Source organism: Ochotona curzoniae, unplaced genomic scaffold, assembly GCF_017591425.1.
Source record: "Ochotona curzoniae isolate NIBS_2020 unplaced genomic scaffold, NIBS_Ocur_1.0 contig_3432, whole genome shotgun sequence".
Taxonomy (NCBI): domain Eukaryota; kingdom Metazoa; phylum Chordata; class Mammalia; order Lagomorpha; family Ochotonidae; genus Ochotona; species Ochotona curzoniae.
This window is the reverse complement of record NW_024465859.1, coordinates 3,489,667-3,504,734: the sequence shown is the minus strand read 5'-3', so window position 1 is coordinate 3,504,734 and position 15,068 is coordinate 3,489,667.

Here is a 15,068-nt window from a genome sequence, read left to right as displayed (position 1 = left end):
TATGATTCTACATTTTAGAATAATTTGGGAAGAGTTAATTTTTTCTTAGATATTTGGTAAAAAACAGCACTGAACCCATTCTGTTGAAAGGATTTTCTTAGCTGGGACCCTGAGCAGTACTGATTTAATCTCTTTACTCATAGTTGATAAGTCAAGGCATTTAATATCTTTTTAATTCAATCATTTAAGTTATATCTCTCTAGAAAACTTTTCATTTCTTTCAGATTATCAGATTTACATGTATAATACTGCTCATAGTAATCTCTAAAAATATGATGTAATTCTGTAGAATAAACAATATCTCATTTATGTATCTTTGATTTTATATGCTAAGAAAATTTTTAACCATATTTAGAACAAGCAAATTCTATATAGTTTTTGAAAGACAAGGATCTTAATTTCACTGGTTTCATTCATTGGAATTTTTTGAGTAGTTATTTTTTTTTTAAAGATTTATTTTTTTATTATTTTTTCATTGGAAAGGCGGATATACAGAGAGGAGAGACAGAGAGGAAGATCTTCCGTCCAATGATTCACTCCCTAAGTGAGCGCAATGGGCCGATACTATGCCGATCTGAAGCCAGGAGCCTCTTCCGGGTCTCCCACACGGGTGCAGGTTCCCAAAGCTTTGGGCCGTCCTTGACTGCTTTCCCAGGCCACAGGCAGAGAGCTGGAAGGGAAGTGGGGCTGCCGGGATTAGAACCGGCGCCCATATGGGATCCCGGGCATGCAAGGCGAGGACCTTTAACCACTTGCGCCACTGCGCCGGGCCCGAGTAGTTATTTTTGTCCCTTGAGGTATAACAATATGTAATATATTGGAAATAATCAATTGTTACTGATGCTAGCATTGATTACTCTAAATTTTCCTTTCATTACTGCTTTCTCTGTATGTGTTTGGATTTGAAATATTATGTTTTTCTTTTCAATAATTTGAAGAATAATTTTATTTCCTTTCTTAATTTCACTATTGATCCATTGATTATGCAGGATTAAGAAGTCTAATCTCCTTGTATTTGGGTTTATAGTCAAAGTTTATCTTATTGCACTTTTCTAAATCTATTGTAGTCTGATAACCGACGACATTCACTTTTTTCCTAATCTACTGCCTGAATATTTTGTTACTTCATAGAATAAGTTTGGAAGGATGTGATTTTTTTTTGAGTAATATTCCATGTGCTATGGGAAAGTATTTGTATTTTGCAGCAGTTAGGTGAAACATCCTTATAAAAATATTTGATAAAGCCCATTGGTTTATAGCACAATTGAATTCTTTTCTGAATGAGCTGTGCATTTCTGGAAGTGAAGTATTATTCCTGCAGTTATTGTACAGGAGTATGACTCTCTATTTGGGGCTGTTAATATTTGTTATATGTATTTGAATACACAGAAATGAAACATGAATGAATAAAAGACTTACACTTACATTCTATCCTTTCCTACTTAAATTTCTGTGTGTTGGTTTGTTTGCTTTGGAAAGGCATATATACAGAGAGGATAGACAGAGGGAAAGATCTTCCATCCACTGGTTCACTCCCCAAGTGGCAGCAATGATTGTCACAGCTGATCTTAAGCCAGGAGCCAGGAGCTTCTCACAGATCTCCCACGCCAGTGCAGGGTCCAAACACCTTGGGCCATCTTCTACTGCTTTCCCAGGCCACAATCAGGGAACTGGATGGGAAATGGAGTAGCCAGGACACAAACCAGTGCCCATATGGGACCCATGGGAACCATGGGACCCATGGTGCATGCAAGGCAAGGATTTCGCCACTTAAACTTTTACGTTGTGCCCTTATCTTGAATTTTGATGTAATTTTTTATCATAGTATTGACTCATATAACAGCTTTACAATTTTTTTTTGTTTGTTTTGAAAGATAGAAATGGTTTACACCAATATGTGTTACAATATTATGGCTTTCTGTATTTACGTAGTTAATTTCTTAATGGAGTTTTTCTCTTTGGCACTTTTTAAAAATCTCATTTACAAGCATCCTTTGATTTCTGTTTGAGAAGCTCCCTTAAGGATTTCTATAAGGAAGGCATGGTGGTGTGAAATTTCTCTAGCTTTTGTTTTTCTAGTAATGCTTATGTGCAAACAATACTAAATATCATACACTTATTGGCTGGATTTGTTTTCTTCCTTTCAGTAGCATAAATGTGTCATCTCACACATCCTTGGCATACAAAGTTTCTGCTGAGAAGTTGCTAATCAGGTAAATTGGGACCCTTTGCAGTTTATTTTCTTTTTCTCTTGTAACTTAAAGAACCTTCTCTATCATTAAGCTAAAAGACCATCAGTACAATGTGTTTTTAATTATCATTTTTCAGGTCCTGGCATGGTCCACATTATTTATTATTCAGCAGCTAAAAGTCCTCGCCTTGTATACACTGGAATCCCATATATGGACACCAGTTCTAGTCTCAGGGACCCCGTTTCCCATCCAGCTCCCTACTTGTGACCTGGGAAAGCAGAAGAGGACAGCCCCAAGTCTTGGGACCCTGCACTCACATGGGAGATCTGGAAGAAGCTCTGTGCTACTGGCTTAAGATAGGCATAGATCTGGTCATTGCAGCTACCTGGGGAGTGAATCAATGGATAGAATATCATCCTCTCTATCTCTCCTTCTCTCTGCCTATCTGACTTTCCAACAACAACAGCAACAACAAAGTCTTGAAAGTATCACTTTGGCTAAAAGAAACTGCTCAGTAGTGATACCAGTGGCTATAGTTCCCACCTTGCATGTGTCGGGATCCCATATGGTTATTGGTTCATATCCAAGGTGCTTCACTTCCCTGCCAGCTCCCTGCTTGTGGCCTGGAAAAGCAGTAGGGAATGCAAAAGCCTTGGGACCCTGCACCCACGTGGGAAGGGTCCTGAGGAAGCACCTGGATTCAGATCTTGACACTTGTCAACGTAAGTTTTCTCAGCTTATTGAAATAATTGTAATTGTCCTGCTTAATTTATGACAAACCTTCCAGGAATTCTAATACTTTTGTTTTCTCTGAGCCTTTGGACTTCACATTGCTGATACCTGACAAGATGGTATCCTAATTTAAGGCTTCCCACAAGTTCACTATTGATGTATTTCACCATTTCAGATACATAGTATGGTCAAAAATCTGATTTATTCCAAAATTGCAGTTGGTGTGTTGGTGAACAGTAATTGTGCAAATGTCTAAAAAGGAATAATCCATCCTTATGAGCCTTTTCCTGGGATTTATGAAGGTGCGAATGCCTAATCATTTTTATAACATTAGATCACATCTAGGGCACAGAGCCTGTTGAGACATCTTGGCAGGGTGCTGGACTGAAGCCCCTGCTGATACTGTCTGTCTCCTGCTTGGATTTACTCATTAGCCCCGAGGTGCTCCTACTAAGCACTAGTTATGCTAACAGGTAAAAGACCAAGAACCTAGGGTTCCAGATCCCCACATGGCATCAAAGCAGGCCCAGAAAATGTCTTGCAGGCACTAGCCTGGTGAAAAGAACTATTGTAACTTGGCAAATGTTGAGTTCTCCCAATTTATCAACGAATCACAATTTATCACCATGCTTCATCACTGTCCGGCCAAGTTTGAAAGAAGGGTAGTTGAAGCAGTTCCTCTTGCCCAGGCCAACTTGTCTGGGTCTTACACTCATTATATCTGTCTAATGTTTGAATGATCAGTAGGCTAAATGAAACTAACGTTGAAACATTCTGAAATTGAGATTTTCCTCCCAGGCACTAGTCTTTGACACCTGGACAAGTCTAAATTCTGTCCACAAGAGTTTGCATAGTAATAGCCCTTGTTATATTATGTCCAGCCTATTAATAAATCCAGATACATTACCCTGTTATTCAATGCCCAAGCATAGAAAAAAAGTAATAAATGCAGTTCCTTTACCCCTCCGACTGGTACTAGATTGGTTCTAATCTGGGTTTCCTAGTGACTGAGCTTTATGACTTGATGAGGTATAGCAGGACCACTTGAGCCTGTTGGTGATATACATGGGAACAAATGTGTTTCACAGGCATTAATCTGGAGACAAGTCTGAAGGCTTCACTTAGAGATTTATCTATTTTTATTGGAAAGGCAGAAACACAGAGAGAAGAGACAGAGAGGAAGATCTCTCGTCTGCTGATCCACTCCCCAAGTAGCCACCACAGCCAAAGCTGAGCTGATCTGAAGCCAGGAGCTAGGAGCCTCTTCCAGGAGTCTACATGGGTGCAGGATCCCAGGCTTTGGGCTGTCCTCGACTGCTTTGTCAGGCAACAAGTAGGGAGCTGAATGGGAAATGGGGTCCCTGGAACATGAACTGCAAGCTATATGTGATCCAGTCCTGTTCAAGGTGAGGACTTTAGGCACTAGGCTACCATGCTGGGCCCATGAATTCTTCATTTAAGAACAATGGCCAGGGAGTAGAAATTTCAGGTATTACCAGGTGCTGAGTTTCACTCTCGTTCAGGTTCTGAGCCCCAAGGCAAGACCCTATGTTCCTTTCCTTGTCCTTATCCCTCAGCAAGTGGAATCATGTTCCACTTTTTGACAGAAGCTGAGGAAATATGGTGGAGTCAGTTTTAACCACCCGGCTAGAATGAGTATAATTACTCAACTTACATGTGAGGACCTTGGACAGGCAGAAGCCTTGCAATCCTGTACAACTCTAAATTTTGTCACACAAGAACTCAGATGGAAGGAAATGGCCGAAATCCCTCCTATTTCCCCAAACAGGAGACATAGCATATTAAATATGTACAGTTTGCTTGGTGAAATATGCAAATATATATGGTATAACAGGTTAACAGACATGCCCATTGTCTCCCAACTTGTGCTCTGTTGCTCTTGCTTCCCTTAGTGCATATTTGCACTTTTTTTTTCTTTTGTAAGAACTCATGATCTGTAACTTCTAAAATATTTTGAATGCAAAATGTAGTAATAATAACTAAGTGCTAAGTTGCATAACATGCTAGGATGAGATCTTCTAGTGTAAGTTAAACTTTATATTTGAACAGCTTTTCATTTCTGCCACCACTCAAATTCTGATTCTCACAATTGGTTTCTTTGCTTGTATGATTTTTACTATTTATATGCCTCAGAAAATGATATTGCACAGTCTTATTTCTTCTGTGATATACTTATTTTACTTAGGATACTGTATGTTCCTTGTTTTAATGGTTTGAGGACCATTATTTTCTCGCATTCTTGCATGGCACAGGTGCAAGGAAAAAGAGAAGGGGCATTTATCCTTGGATTTCTTCTAATAAGGGCACACTTTGCTAAGAAGTGTTCCATTCTCATCACTTAATTGCCTCTGAGGATCTTTGCTTCACACTGGTGACTAAGATAATAATAGAGTGGTTTGGGCCTGGAGCAATGACTCGATTGGCTAATCTTCTGCCTTGCAAACCTCAACATTACAGAAGGGTGACAGATCATGTCCCAAAACTAGTCCAGTTCCCTTCCAGCTTTCTCCTTGTGGCCACAAAAAGTAGTAGAGGATGGCCCAAATCCTTGGGACCCAGCTTCCACATTGGAGACTCAGAACATGCTCCTCACTCCTGGCTTGAGACAGGCTCATCTCTGGCCATTGAGACCACTGGGGGAGCAAACCAATGTATAGATCGTTCTCTATCTCCTTCTCTTTCAAATCAGTCTTTCCAACATAAATTAAATAGATAAGAAAGTAGGGATTTACAGGGGAATAATACACAAACATTCAGACCATGTAATTCTGTCCCTGGTTTCCTTTAAATTAAACATCTGTAATACTTAAATTCATAGAATCTGAGTGTATAATGCAGACTTTGAAGGAAATTGTGAATTAATAAGTATAAACCCTCAGTCATGAAAGATGAATAATTTCTAGATATCTGTATAATACTACGCTTATATTTGACGGCAATATAGTGTATATTTAAAAATGTTGACAGTGGATTTTACAAAATAGTCTTGTGAGAAGAAAAAGAAGAGACTGCACAGACTGACAGTGATTCTTCCCTTTATCAGGCTCATTTTCAATCTCACCTTTCCTGTTATTTACCATCATTATTTATTTTTAAAAGTTAGACAATCTGTGTGTTAACTTTAATGTGTGTTGAATTAAGATTTGTCTCTGCTATACTCCTATCTTCAAACCAGTCATGAACTACTAAAACTTTTTCCTGTAGTTTTCCAACATAATACATTTTTTAAATGACAAATAATGATTTAATATGACATTGTGATAGTTCTGTACATTTTTTTTTATACCTGAGCTACATGGAACTAGGTTTACATTTTGTTTATTCTTTGCATTTCATGCAGGTTTTCTTGCCTTCTCCTCAATCTTTTTAAGAACTGCTTTGTTTGTGTATCTGCACTAGATATATGTCAAAGTGTCCCATGCAAGATGACTAATTTCAACAAAGCATGTCTTGAACATTGCTTGTCTATAGCAAAAGCATTGTATCCATGTCAGCACATTAGTAGCTCCTACTGAAGAGACTGCATCCATTTCATGGAAAAGGAAATTGAAGTATAACTACACTAAAGTAAATTACTCATGGTCTGTCACAAACAGGTGATACAGCAATTTTGATATTGTAGCTACTGAGACCTAGTCATTTTAGGAATCCATTGTAGCACAGCAGATCCTCTGCATATAATTCTGTTTTTTGGGAACATTTCTTAATTACCCCAGGTACCAACACTGGTCTCCAATATTCTTCAATGCTTGCAATTATTGTAAGGGAATGCATGCTTTCTATCACATCTTCTCTTTGCTTGATTCTACTGGTAGCATAAGAAAAGCAATGAATAACTCAACTTCAATGCCTGTGCATATGTTATGCCATAGAAATTGTAATGGCCAATTTGATTGGAAGGAGGTGTTGGACTGCAATGAATTTCATTATGTAAAATGCCTTGTCTGAGAATGGAAATATAATTCACAAAGAGCAAGCACTTACTGACATTTTACTGTCCTATCAAGCACTAAAATAACTGATTAGAATTAGAATATAATGGATAAAAATAATTAAAGCAGTTAAAGATAACAACAAAGTCATTTTCTCCTTTAGAAATTACATATATTAGCTTAGCAGGGAGGAAAAATTATTACTACTGTCAGTGAGAGAAACATGTGCTAGAATTAGCTTGGTCAACTCTGAATAAACCTACTGTGACCATGAAACTAATGAGTTTACCAAATAGGAGATTCTTCATTTCTGTCTAAACAGATCTTGTCCAAACATCAAGAAGTTGTATTTGCTCCAAATCCACTTTATACATTTGTGAACCACAAGCAGCAAAGGCTGTAAGTGAAGCTATCAAGTCACACATCTTAACCAATGTGCTTTCTATGAGCTCATAAAAAAATCTGTTATATATTTCTGGAAATCAAGTGAACTTGCAATACTTTGGACAGTTACCAAAATAAATAAATATGGCCCACCATGATGGTTAAATGGCTAAATCCCCACCCTGGAAGTGCCAGCATCCCATATGGGCACTGGATCATGAACTGATTGCCCACTTCCCATCCAGCTCCCTGATTATGCCTGGAAAAACAGTAGCAAATGGCCCAAAGCTTTGGGATCCTGCATCAATGTGGGATACCTGAAGGAAACTTCTCATTCCTGGCTCTTGATTAGCTCAGTTCTGGCCACTGCAGCCATTTGGGGAGTGAACTAACAGAGAGGAGAACTTTCTGCTTCTTGTTCTCTCTGTAAATTTGATCTGACTTTCCAATAAAAATGAATAAAATATTTTTTAAAACAACACAAATATGCATAAACAGAAGTTGTGATATATTCAAGTTAGTAAGAATAGGATGATCTGTAATTTATGTATAAAATTTCATCTTAGGGTTGTATTTTTTTCAGCTGCACAGTCTTGAATATTGGAACTAATATTATATATTATACCGGTAAAAGTAAGGTACATTAAAGCTAAATAACTTCATGAAGTAAAAGAAAAAATGGAGAAGTTACCCATTACTTTATTCATTACTCCATCCTCTGCAAAATTCCTTATTTTGTAATATAGCTAATCATTACTTATTGGTTTTGCACTTAGTGCATTTATTACCAAGAGGACATTACTGAGAGGGAAACTGGTTGCATAGGACAAAGAAATTCCATTTCATTTGTCTTGAATTGATATGGGATCTGTGAGACTTATGATTCTATGGAGGAGGAAAAATGTAAGTTGTATTTCTTTTCATCTTATAAAAATATGAACCTTGTAACACTTAGCAAAAACTAAACTAAAAGACTCTCCATGACAATCCTGAAAGGACAAATGATGTCATTCTGATAGCAAGGCTTCTGCCAGGGTCACACAGGTATCTGTATGCTTGTGTCTATGGGATTTTTACATTACTGGGACTGAGGTCTTGGCCCTTCACCTAATACTAGCTTTTTGGATCATAGTGACTCAAGGAAAATGTGTATATATATCAATATATATACAAATATCTGAATCACTGATCTTTGTGACTTCAGTATCATATGGACATATGAAACACATGGTGGAGTTCATGGACACTGCGAAGAATGAAGAAGGTGGAAAACTAGACCAATAGGATTCTCAGAGTTAGTCAAACCTTTGAGAAGTGATTAGATTTTTAAGTTCCGCAGGGTGGTTCACTGTAATTGAATACTGGTAGCTTTACCATGAAAGAGAGGGAGAAAGAGGACAAGCATAATCTTGTTCCCTACTTCTCATCATTATGAACTTTACAGATCCAACTCATTTTGATCCAACTCAACTTAACTTGATTTGACTCCAAACACAGTTGTGACAATAATGAGAATAACAAATACAATACAGAGTCTGCACTATGCAGTTTATGTGAATCGTGTAATGTAACATCAACAGCTTAATTTTAATGCTACATACTTTTGAAGAGGTTTTTTTTTTTTTTTAAATTATTGGTAAGGAAGATACACACAGAGAAGGAGATACACAGAGAAAGGTCTTTCATCTGCTAGTTCACTCTCCAAATGGCTACAATGGCCGGAACTGAGCCAACCTGAAGCCAAGAGCCAGGAACTTCTTTCAGGTCTCCCAGAAGCAGGGAAGTGGACGGGAATTAGACTGGACAGGATACGAACTGATGCCCTTATGGAATGCCATAGCACATGCAAGGGGAGGTTTTAGTAACTAGGTTATCATGCCAGGCCCTACATAAAATTTTAAATAATAAAATTGGAACAGCTCTATATAATGTCCAATATCACAGCGTGTTACCAGTGACATAACTATGTTACCATGACATATTTATGTCTGTTGATTCCAGCAAAATACCAATTAATTTCTTTGACTTCAGCATGTTCACAAACATGCTTTCATTACAATACACAATATTATATATATAGTATGCATTTATATTTTAAGTTTTATTTATATTTTCTTCTTCTTTTTTATTACAAAGTAAGATATAAAGGGAGGAGGACAGACAGAGAGAAAGATCTTCTGTCCAATGACTCACTCCCCAAGTGAACACAATGGCAGGAGCTGTGCCGATCCAAAGCCAAGAGCCAGGAACTTCTTCCAAGTCTCCCATGCAGGTGTAGGGTCCCAAGGCTTTGGGCCATCCTCAAAGGCTTTGGGCCATCCTCAAAGGCTTTGGGCCTTTGCTTTCCAGGCCACAAGCAGGGAGTTGGATGGGAAGCAGGGGTTGCCAGGATTAGAACCAGCATCCATATGGGATCCAGACACATTCAAGGCGAGGACTTTAGCTGCCAAGCCACTGTGCTTGGCCCAAGATTGATTTATTTATTTAACTGACTTACAAAGAGAGAGACAGACAGACAGAAATCTTTTATGTACTAGTTTGCTCTATAGATGATTGTGATGTCCAGCACTGGCCTAAGTAAACTTAGAAATTAACATGGATTAACATGGATCACCCCCTGGGTGTCAGGGGCCAAGCACTCAAGCCATTTTCCACTCTTTTTTCTCCTGGGAACAGGGAGACAGATTGGAACTGGAGCAGCTGAGACTCAAACCAGCAACAATGGGGAATGCGAGATTGCAAGTGCTGACTTCACAGGCTACGTAACAACTTTGGTCTCTCAAGTATAAACATCTAAGAAAACACTTATTTATCACCAAAATTTTGAAAAGTGACAAATAAAAAGAATAAGAAATAAAAATAAGAAGTACCTTTAAAACCCACCAGCCCAGTGTCAGCCACTTTACTATAAATATAATTCCAATTCTTTAGGGAAAATTATAAGCAGAATTTAATTAATTGTCAATCGACCAACATCTGCACTTTTCACTATTAGTTTTCATTAATATACTTTCCTCCCTTGAACTTAGTGTAACAAGTAGTCCACAAGTGAGTCAAGATACCATTGCATACCTAATTACATAATATGGCTTTCTAATTAGGAGTAAACCCATTATTCATTAATCTAACAACCAACTGCAGAACACATTTTGTAAACTACAGCTAACCTATTTATGACTATAATGCTAAGTGAAAAGCTTAAACTAATTCTAGGCTTTCTTTAATTCCCCTTATCTAGCTATAACTAAAAATCAAAAAATCCAATTAAATTCAGAGATTTCCAATACAGATGAATTTATGATTGACATGTTGCTATATCCCACAATGAAATATAATCAGAAATGCAAGATATATAGAGAGAAATTATCAAAAAATATTTCAAGAAATTGAAATAGAATGATGTAGTGGTTTGAGGACTCCAGACTAAAGAAGTGTTACAACAATATGGAACCTCACATTCCTTTTTCCAAAATAAAAAAGCAATCCAGATAGTTTCTTGATCCCAGGACTAGAAAAAATCACCCACACAGACTCATTTTCCTAGAGGCTGAGCAAACATTCCATTGACCATAACACGAGTTAGTAAGACAACTGGGCTAGGTAAACCATCTGCAAAGAACTAACATAATATAAATGCAGAAATGTGGGATTCCTACTTCTTCATGTGTGGAACTTGTGGATCAACACTCCCATATGGCAAAAACTGAACAGTCTCAAATGTCAGTAACTCTTACTGAATCCATATGAAAGGTAAAAGCACAGAAAAATTACTACTCACTGTCAACCAAGGTTAGAGAGAGACAGGTGTATTCAGGTGATTACTGACTACCACAGCAAAGCAGCAGAAAATCTCCAGCAGTGACCACTTGACAATCTAGAACTGGGATAAAAGAACTACAACTCAAATAAACACTGCTTGATGTTCTGTGCAGATACATCAGCTTCTGACAGGGGAAGGTAAAACAGACAATATTAAACATGTCAGAGGGCTCTGTTCTTAACGAGCCTAGTGTTTCTGAGCCTAGTGTTTTCTTAGCTAAGAAAATTCTTAGCCAGATCTAATCCCACTGGGATATTATCAGATCATGACTGAGCCGGGGAAAGTGGAATACACACGTGCAATCAGCTCCACCATTTCATGGTTGAGAAGTGAAAAAGCCAACTTTGACTCACTGACTAGACTTCTCACGTAGGAACAACCAACAAAATTTGTCATGTTCACATTTCAGAGTGATATGTTCACCAAAAGAAAGGGAATAGTCACAAAGGCACAACTATTTCCCCTCCTTACAAACCTTTACATCATGTTCTGAAAGGGCTATTAATAGCACATTTGTTTACCTGTTCATTTTATCAGTCAAGATAAAACACAAGGTACACCAAAAGTCAATGTATGCATCTTCAGAGGCAAAGGAAACATCACAGACAGACATGACTGGCATGTAATAAGTTCCAGACAAGGAATATAAGCAAATATGATTCATATGCTAAGGATTCTAGTAAATAAAGTAGATCAATAATGCAGACACACATTGGCAATAGAACCAGACAGATGATAATTCCAATAAAGAACAAAAAAGTCAAACTGGAAATCAAAAACTGCTCAACAAAAATGAAGAAGCCTTTGATGGCATTAGCAGATTGAGAATGACTAAGGAAAGAATCTCTAAGAATATATCAAAAGACACTTTGATAGCTGAAAAGTGAATAAATTGTGAGAAGCAGCAGAGAGAATATGCAAAGACTATGAGGCAATTACAAAAGATGTGGCATGCATAAAAGGAACATCATACATGAAAAGGAGAACAAAAAAAAAAAGAAGGGCAGGAAGAAATTCTGAAGAACAGAAGCTGGGAATTTCCTGTATATTAGTGATGAGTACCAAACCAGAGATCCAAAACATTTAGAGAATGTTGAGCTTCCAGCGGCATGGCTGCTACTGGGGATAACTGAGCCAGGCCAGACTCAATGCTTGGGACCCTGGTCATAGCCACCGGTGCCAAGCAGGGAGCGAGTCCTGGGCTTTGGGCGACCAGCTCTCCAAGTGGTACATGGATCTGCCCACTGCCCACTCTGCAGCAAGTTGAAGGGTTTTTTGGAATATGTAACTGCTGTCTAGGGACATCCAGGGATGAAGTCAAGTAAACAGGCGAGGAAGGAATGCTGTGTGTCACCAAGTGACAGGATCATTGAACTTGCAGGTAAGCAAGGTGACTGAGACCTTTGGTTTGGAAGGGAGAGTTTGTAAGATCTGTATGGGTCAAACTGATGCACTAGCCTACATGGGAGTCCTGAGATGGGCCATAAATGCAGAGCATCTCTGACTGCACACTCCAGCCCCTACAAAAGATATGGCTGGGGAATATCCTAATACCTGACTAAGCAAGGGACCTGTCACATTAGGCAGGGTCATAATACTAACAAACATAAGAGAGAACCAGGTCTGGGGGTAGATTCTGTGGGGGATAAGTGGGCCCAACCCTGTGGAAATACAACTCACAGGTGCTGGAGCTGGAAACAGGCTGGGCATGTCCAGGCTGCAGCACCCACACCTGCATCCTAAAACAGGGCGTGAGGCTGGCCGGGCCACAAAATCCTCCAGCTCATACAAAGGCCAAGGCAGAGTGACAGGCTATGCTGGGCAAGGCCCTAGCATCTGCTGGAGCATGTGAGATCTGGTTCAGGGAGTTGGCGGAGTAGGGGGAACCTGGGAAACTCCCCTATTGGGATATTCAGCATGTTACTATATTCCTAAATAGCTTTTTTTTTTTTCGAGGCAATTAGTTTAAAATGGAGGAACTAATAAGTTAAGGAAAAGTTCAGTGTTTACTATGGCAGCAGATAATAAAATTGGAAAGAAAAAGTTCCACTGTAATAGATTAACTTTCTACATTTTTTGACTTTAGTGACAGAACCTCTTGATAGAAAATAAAGATATATATAATAAAAAGCAAGTATAAAATTACAGTAAGGATGTGATCCTCCAGTTTCAAAATAAGCCCAGGTTTTTCATGCACTGCATTATAGAATCAGAATATTCATGTTAGCTTGATTCACATTGATGGGCGAATAAATATATAAATCACCAACATACAGTAAATAAATATCAGCATCTTTCATGAACAGGAACTATCATTTGTAATAATAAAATGCAATTATTTCATTAAGCAAAAGCTTACTGAATACATACTATGGGAAGGAACAATGCTAGGTTCTGAAAGGTTTTCATCACTTACAAGTGTCAGATTTTAGGAAGAAGATGAAGAGTTGGCCAATTTAACAGATCTATGGAGAGCAGAATGGGGTGGGGGTTAAAAAAGAATGGGCATTGAAGCTGCTATCCAGAAGGCAGGAGATTTGAAGCCAGATTTTATTCCATTTGAGTGCCTGCCAGAATCCCTTCTTAAGCTAATTTTTGGAAGAGTTGCAGAGTACCACATGGACTCTGATAAAGTGAATGGGAGATGTGCAGATAGGCACTTGATGAAGTTTAAAATGCATTGTTTCAGCAGGCTGGAATGTGTCCGGTTTGGAGCTTTCCTGAAAAATAAATGCTACTTCATTCTTTATACTGTTCCCAGTATTATTACATTTGGGTTTCAGGCCCAGTGTAGTAATGGGTTCTACCATGCATCAGTGGTCTAATAGGTTGTAACAAACACCAGTATTTTAATGTAAGTAAAGAAAAAAAAAGCTTCTGGTGTTGCATAGACAAGAGTTTTGGAGGTAAGAACCACAGGGAATATGGATGTTGACAGTCTTTGGTTCATTCCTATTGAGACGGGATAGGAAGGGTAGTGATTCCTCTCTCTCCCAGCGCCGAGATCACTCTGGAGCAGTGGTTGGAATGTAGCACCTTTTAGAAGAATATTGTCTACCTAAGCGATGTTCTAGATCATTGAATAAATGAGTTGTTTCAAAAACTGAAGACTGTACAATTCTAGATAAATAACATTAAAAAAAAGAAGCACTGAGAAAATGGAGACGTTAGGTTAGGCAGGAGAGGCTTTAGAAACAAGTGTTTCAAGGGCCTTGAAATGATTACTGTTGTTGAATTTGGGCCTTCTTTCTGTCAGCTTGGAAGCAGTGTCATGGACAAGATAAACCCATGTTGTTCTAAAATTAACAAACTTTTTTTTTTCTACTGCTAACAGGCTTGACTTCCATTGATTTTGCAAGGATACTGCAGCCAAAGCACCAATCTGATTTCGAGCCTTAAGAAGGTTTTGAGATATTTCATCTGTTCTATCATACATACCTACAGAAAGGGATTGTTAGTAGAAGGATGGAGCAAGTCTTCCTACCTTTCTCACACACACACACACACACACACACGAGTAGATGGCATCGGCATTCTTCGCATGACTACCTGACAATGTTTTTTTTTTTTTTTTAAGTACACTTAAAAACATTTTGAAATAAAATTTTAAATATTTCTCTCAAAAATATATTCGTGAAAGTTCTTGCAGGCATCTGTCAAATATGAGACATACAGCAACACAGGTATTCTAACCTAAAAAAGAAAAAATATTATCATTAAACTCTGCCATAATTAAATCTAGCTTTCTCTATGAAGAGACCTTGATCTAAGTAGATTCAGGAAAGAGACAAAGCAGACTCTGTCTCCTGCTGGTTTGTGCAGAGCAAAACCATTTACCAGATGGCTCAATTTAGGAGTCATTTTCTCTTCTTTTCTGTTCTGCCAACAAAAGGTAGTATCCGAACATAATCAAGGTTCTTCAGAGCACGTCTTTTCTCTGATTCCCATAGCAGTTCTTAGCACATAATAGCAATTCAATAACCTTTA